General features: G+C 43.0%; 1 long non-coding RNA gene across 1 annotated transcript; it reads right to left on the reverse strand.

Annotated features, from left to right (window-relative positions):
• Window positions 1-1,487: 1,487 nt before the first annotated feature.
• On the reverse strand, window positions 1,488-4,028 carry LOC119308318. The gene is made up of 3 exons (XR_005150036.1): window positions 3,355-4,028; window positions 2,561-2,725; window positions 1,488-2,185 (listed from the first exon to the last, which is right to left on the reverse strand). It is a non-coding gene; the product is annotated as an uncharacterized LOC119308318 (long non-coding RNA).
• Between the last annotated feature and the right edge of the window lie 2,977 nt (window positions 4,029-7,005).

Below are 7,005 nucleotides of genomic sequence, written 5' to 3' on the forward strand. Positions count from 1 at the left end.
ATATCTGATCGACATGTGCTAGTTATGACAGCATGTATACGTGAGGTTGCATGCACACATGTCTTTTAGAAAAGTTGTAGGTCCTCGTCGCTCTACAGTTTTAGCAGCTCATAAACCCCTCGGTCCAATTCTTTTAGCCATCCATTTTGGAGAGCCCATCACCAATGCACAACTAATTTAATCGAGTCTGTCTTTCTTCCACTGGCTTATAATCTCAACAGTGCTTGCTTATTGCCCAACTTGTTGATTCGTCAAGCATTGTTAAAGTATATAAATTGATAAAATTCGTCGTAAGAGAGCAATGTGGGACTATTTTTAACGTATAGACGAACATAAAAGGGTTAATTTGATATATTGCCTCGCATGGGCTTTGGGCCAAAGGAAGCAGCTGAAACTGATTTAGTCTGGGCCTTGGGCCGGAGAAAGCCAATGCACAATAATAGGGTTTCTTTCTTTCGTCAAGCAGAACAGCATTGCCTAGTTCAGTTGGTTTGCGTGCATGTGTACTTTCAGTGCTATACCCAGGTTTGAGTCGTGCCTAAGGCAAATAAATTTTTTGACGCGAACAAAATTAATTAACGTACGAAAAACAGATGGGCTTTTACTCGATCACGCACGGAAGGAACGGCGGACGATAGTACCACCTCGGATATTAAGAAAAATATCAAAATCAAGAAAAAACGGACAGGAAGAAGCGTATTATGACATGGGAAGAAAGCGCATTGTGACGGTGAACCCAACGAGTCAATCCGTGCTTTATTATTACTAGTAAATATGCCCGTGCGTTGCTACGGGTTGAACATTGACCATGTCGACCACTCATACATATAAATGTGGCAACCTAGAGGCTTCTCCGCATACTTAAATTGATCTAACAATTTCAGAATGTGCAAAGTGCAATCAACATGGAGTTTAATCACTCGTCAGGTGTTGAACCAAATCTAAAAAAATTCTCCAACACCACACTTTAAAGGTTGCTGCCACCGATTGAACAATACTTATATGATATAATCATATAAGGATAACTTAGCACATTTACTATAAATAATGGACATTTCTGAAGTCATGGCATAGTAGAACAAATCAACCAAGCAGTCTACTGAAGTAAGCAGAAATGATAAAGAATGCCTCACATTTCTTGTCAAAATATCTAAAAGCAAGCTTAAAAAATACCATTTTCCTTGCAGAACCCCAATGGCATTAGTCCTTCTCCCATCATGAAATAGTTTTTTTATATTCTTTGTTTGTTTGTTGATGATGGTTTTATATAAATAGCAAAAAGGCATGTGTGTTGCGACGGATAATAAAATTGTGAATTGCGGCCTTGAAATCAAGTCATTGATAACATAACATAATACATGTAATGATTATAAATAGTGTACAATCAACATTATTAATTGGAATCAAATAAAACTGCCAATGGGCTGCACTTAAAAATCACAAATACACAGGCTAGTGATCATCCATTTCTCCTTCATGTGCATGGATTTGGGTGTTCTTATGAAATTGAAAGTGATGGGAACCGAGGACGATATTTGCAGGAGATCTACTGATGCATGGCGGTTTCTAGTGCAAGCATCACCAACTTGGGGCCTATTCGGTTGCACTCACTCTTGGCTCCGCCGCTGCAACCTCAAGCTCGTCCTAACTGTGATGATTTCTTCCACTTGCGATCATTATTCCGAGTCAATTTCTGAGTCCCGCGTCAACTGTCTGACCCAAACCAGCATGTTAAACACACGCCAATAGCAAGCAAAGTCAATGGTGCAGTCTTGCTATTTGCTTAACCAGTTCACAATTTTGGTTCATTTGTAGTGGTAGCCTCAAGGCTTTGGCATTTGCTAATGATTTGATTGAAGAAATCCTGCAATTCTGACAGATTATTTTTCCTGTCAAAGCTAATGATCTAGTAAAGCATATTGTCAACATTTTTGTTGAAGCAAGATTTGTATTTTACTAATTTTCCTTCCTTTTCTTGCATGTTCAGACCCCAACCGGCCTAAGTGCAACATTGACCTTCAGTGCTGAATGACCATGTGCAGGCCTATAGTCTTTAGTACAGAACTTCAAGACACATATTTCTCAACGGACCAGGAGAAGCAGGGAGGAAAAATGCTGAAAATATGAAGCAGTCGATGTAGCTCAGAGTTGCTACAGAAAAGAGCCCGATTTATGACCATCTCGGCTGTACAGAAAAAAGAGTAAGCATCAAACGGTGGAGTGGGTAGGGGATTTCAATCAAAAGGGGAAAACATTTAGCATAAAATAGCGTGGGAAACAAGTCGTAGTTAGTTAAATATGCTCTACAGTGACAATCAAAATTGATGTAGCCTTGGCAAATGAAAGGGAAACTGAATTGAAGTGCATTAAAATAATGTTCAATTGAATTAACATCCTAACATAGCAGACAAATAATAAAGAATGGATAGCTAAGCATAAGGCCATAACTTGAATTTGTTGAATTGGAGAAACAACAAAGATGGAGAACAATATTAATGAAGACTAATGATTTTTCAGTAAAGAAAATGAAGGATTGGCATTTATGCTTTGTATAGTGTACCAATAGTAGGTCAATTCCTTCGGATTCCAGCATTCAGACTGTGGCATCACTCTTTGCTCTTTCCACTGACAAAACTCATGTCAGTGTCGTCAGTCCTTTATTTCCATTATGAAGTTTGCATACTCTACACTGGGCATGAGGAAATATTTAAATTTCCGTATGTATCTGCAAGAAGGCAAATCAGAGGTTCAGTCCACTCCAGTAAAATCTGATGCTTCTAAAATGAAAGCACAGTTGAGGTGATCCAATGTTGAAATTGGCTATCAACGTGGCTTTATGAAACAAGCAATTTCCATTAATTCAGACTTCAAGCATATGGCGAATCATGAAGTTGTTGATGTCCACTTCGTTTTAAATTTTTTGAGCATGATGTACCCATTATATCACTTGTTTTATATGTTCTGAGCACAGTCCACCTGCAGTACAGGCCTATACTTTGAGGCGGCTTTGAAGTTTCTGCATATTGCGTCTCTATTGGAAACTCACAAATGTCTCTTTTTGTATATTCAATTTCTGTATATGCTTCCCCAAATAAAATGATTGTATGCTGGGGTGAACTGAGTGCACATTATGATTCTTTGCATGATGCTAGAAAATACTGTTTTGTAACAGGACAGCTGATCACATATGCTTCAGTCGCAAAATTCATATGTTCCTTTTGAGTTCCAAGGGGCAAATTAGCAACAGTAGTAAAGTAGTAGCAGCAACAGCACGCATCAAAAAGCAGGGAAGCAGGAGCATCACGCGGCAAACACCAGGGAAGTAAAAACATCACGCACCAAGAGGGTGTCTACCTTGTTCGTGACCGTAGGGGAGGCGTGCGTTCCGCGGAAGCGAGAGCATCTTCCGCCGTGCGCACATGCTTTGCTGGTTTACGTTATGACGGCAGGAGGAACCACCGGCAGGACACGTTCACCGGCGTGAGATGTTGGCGAAGACGCCCACGGTAGCACGACGACGGGGAGCTCGAGGAGAATGACTGGATCTGGCGCCGCCCACCATCAGAAGGAACCAGCCTTAGTCGAGGATGACATATCGCTGTCGTTCGGCCGCCTCGGGCTTGCCTCCTCTTGCATCTCCGTGGTTGCGGTCGTCCGACAGCCTTGGGCTAGCCTCCTCGTGCATCGTTGTGGTAGCCATCGTCCAGCCGCCTCGTGCTAGCCGCACAACAGCCTTCGTCGGCGGCTTGGGCCCGAGGACAGCGGGAAGTGAAGGAGAGCCACGGGGAGGAACTGATTTCGATCTGCGCGGATGCCGCGGAAGAAGCGGCTTCGTCCCCGAGATCCAACGTCGCGGAGATCATCGGGGTTGTGTGGGAAGGGGGCTGGAGGCACCGAGATCCAACGTCGTGCTCCTCCTCTCGCTCTTTGGCAATCACGGGTCGGCCGCGGATGTGGTGCGGCGGCGCATGGTCAGGCGCGGGGCGGGCCCTGGCAGGAGGCGGAGATGGGATTGGGAGGCAGCCAGGCAGGGTGCCTGAGTTTTTCTATTTCGTCTTTACCGGTTCGCATTGACTTGTAATGTGGATTGCGGGTTGAATAAAAACAACGTGGGGATCTTTGGGTAAAAACGCCGCGACGATGAACCCGGAGACCCAATCCGTGCTTTATTATTAACTAGCACATAAGCCCGTGCGTTGCAACGGGAGAAAAAATTGACATGCATTTTAATAACACAACACCCTTGCTTCGCAACGGACAGCCAGAAGGCCCAAGTCTACGACGTACCGATTGAAACCTAGCGTTTTTTTACGTAGGTACAGATTAGTACCACCTTGGATTTTGGAAAAAATATGGATGTTCTGCAAAAAAAGGAAAGCATAAATTCAAGGAAAAAAGCATATTATGACGGTGAACCCGAGGAGTCAATCCGTACTTTATTATTATAGCAAACATGCCCGTGCGTTGCAATGGGTGAAAACAGCCCTCACACGCCCTTACCCACTGAGCATGATTAAAGATCTCACCCTCATGCCCATAACATAATAAACATGACTAATACCTTATTCTCAGGTCCACATCTTCCATTCAATATAACACCAGACACATGTTTCTGCTTGTCATATTTGTCGTCCTTGTCGCCGGTGGTCATAGTACCAGTTTTCACTAACCAAGGTTGGCCAGGTCCAACAGCTGGATTGTTGAACCACCTTCGTGTCCGGCCAAGATCAAGACCGTTGAACAAAGTTTTTTTAATCGGCTAGCTAATATAATAGGGAAAAGCATTGGAATAATATATGTCAGTGTCACCATGTAAAGTGAGTAGTTTTTGTCAGATAGACCATGAAATCTTAGTTGGACTTCTCTCATGCATTTTGACGGGTGTCACTGGGCGAGTGAGACTTGTCGTACGTGAAGACTTTATGGAGAAAAAAGATTCCTTCATATCCTAGTTTAATAAATTGAATTAAAACAATGCATCAAGTGGGCGTATTTCAAAAATTCCCCAAGTTTTATTAATAAGTATAGATTAAAAAATCATGTTTTAAAAAATGTTTGCCTTTTCAAATTTGAAGTTCAAAATATATTTGAGTTTTTAAATTTTTGCAAATTCTAAAAATAATCACAACAGTACCTCCTAGTTTAAAAAAATGTTTGTGTTTTAAAAAATACTCAGTTTAAAAAAATATTTTTCTTTTGAAAAAAAATCGAGTTTAAATTTTTGTTAACAACTTTGCAAATTTTCGTGTTCTAAAATATATTCACTTTAAAAAGAAATCCTCTTAATATCTGGCGCGATTGTGCGCTTAATTTGAACTTTCGCGCGGCTAAATGAACACCAAGTCATGTTTGGCCTAGTGGTAGCCTTCTGAACGCTTTAGCATGAGTGTCTGAGTTCGAGTCCTTGCAGCGTATTAATTTTTCTTAGAAACGTTTTACTGGCGCAGGCTGTTGGTTCCCTAATGGACCGGCCCATTGTGGCTCTGCGCGTCTGCTTTTTCTTTCTTTTTTGGCAGAAACGAATCGGGAGAACGATAAAACTACCGCACGACAAACCACCTCGGACGTACGAATTGTAAGACCTGTGTGCCGTGTGCGTGCGGAGAACGCGGCGTGGGCCGGCCCAAAGCAGCGCGGTGTCAAACTACAGAAATTTTGACGGACGGACAAAACTACGAACGGTTCCCTAAATTAGTACCACCTCGTTTTTATTATGATTTTGTCTGTACAAATCATAAAAGCGTATTATGACATAAGAAGAAAGCGTATTGTGACGGTGAACCCGGAGACCCAATCCGTGCTTTATTATTAAAAATTAATTAATTAGGGAGAGACTAGCAAAAGCGCCCGTGCGTTGCAACGGGAGAAAAAAATTTATCTCCAATGGTCATGATCACAATTTGCTGTATCACCAAGATTCCTTATCAATCTCAATTTCATGAAATCATGAACATTTTTTGAAACTCGTGAACATATTTCAAATTCATGAACACTTCAAATTTTTAAACATTTTTTAAATCAAGAACTTTTTTGAATTCATGAACATTTTATACTATTTGTAAAGTTATTTAAAAATTATGAACATTGTTTTAACAATTTTCTCGGCTGCTAGCGCTCCATCTATCATGTCCTCATTTGACCGTATTGAATTAGATTGACAAAACTACCTTTTGTTTCCTCCGCTCTCTGTTCTCTCCTAGCACTCCCGACTCCCCAACGCCCTGCTCTCTCTCTTCTACTCGGCCGGCTCATCCGAGCGGAGTAGCCTGCAGATAAAGGTGAAACTGAATATATGTTGATTATTTCTGTGACCCGAAAGAAATATCTATTTTTGATTAAATCCCTTGTATTTCTTTTCTTCAACTTTTCTTTTTTTACGCAAAAGTTTCTGTTTAATTGAGAAAGAAGAGAGGGAGCCCATTAGCCAGCGCAGCCCAACACCGTCGGGCCTAACTTAACTTTTTTCACGTCCAGGTCGGCCCACCTTACTCTCGTTAACCCTAGCAGCCAGGGAGACCGATCCCCTCGTCTCCCTCCAGCGCCGCCCCACGCCAGCCTCGACCCTCCCTCATCTTCCTCCGCACACCGCTGGTGACCGCCGCCACCGGGGAAGCCAAGCAGATGAGCATGCCGCCATGGACGCCTCGCCTCTGCCTCGCGCTACCCACCGGATCTGGTTCTCCATGTTGAGATCCGCCCGTTCCGGGCCTCCACTCGCCCCGCTCGCCAACCGCTGGAGCCCCAAATCCCGCCGACGCCATGACCCGCCGCCAGGAGCTCGGGTTCAGGCCACGACGACTGCTTCCTCCCACCGCACAGCACCCCGCGCGCCCAAATCCCTCTTCCTCTGGTTTTATGAGACCTTGGGCATTGTTTTCACCACCGTTCCCTTTTTTGATCGATTCGTGTGTGCCTCATCCGCCTGACCTGTGTTTGCGGATTAGTTGTTCGCTCTGGTTAGATTGGATATAAATTCGCGATGTGGGATTATTATTAGCCGAACAA

This window comes from Triticum dicoccoides, chromosome 5B (assembly GCF_002162155.2).
Source record: "Triticum dicoccoides isolate Atlit2015 ecotype Zavitan chromosome 5B, WEW_v2.0, whole genome shotgun sequence".
Taxonomy (NCBI): domain Eukaryota; kingdom Viridiplantae; phylum Streptophyta; class Magnoliopsida; order Poales; family Poaceae; genus Triticum; species Triticum dicoccoides.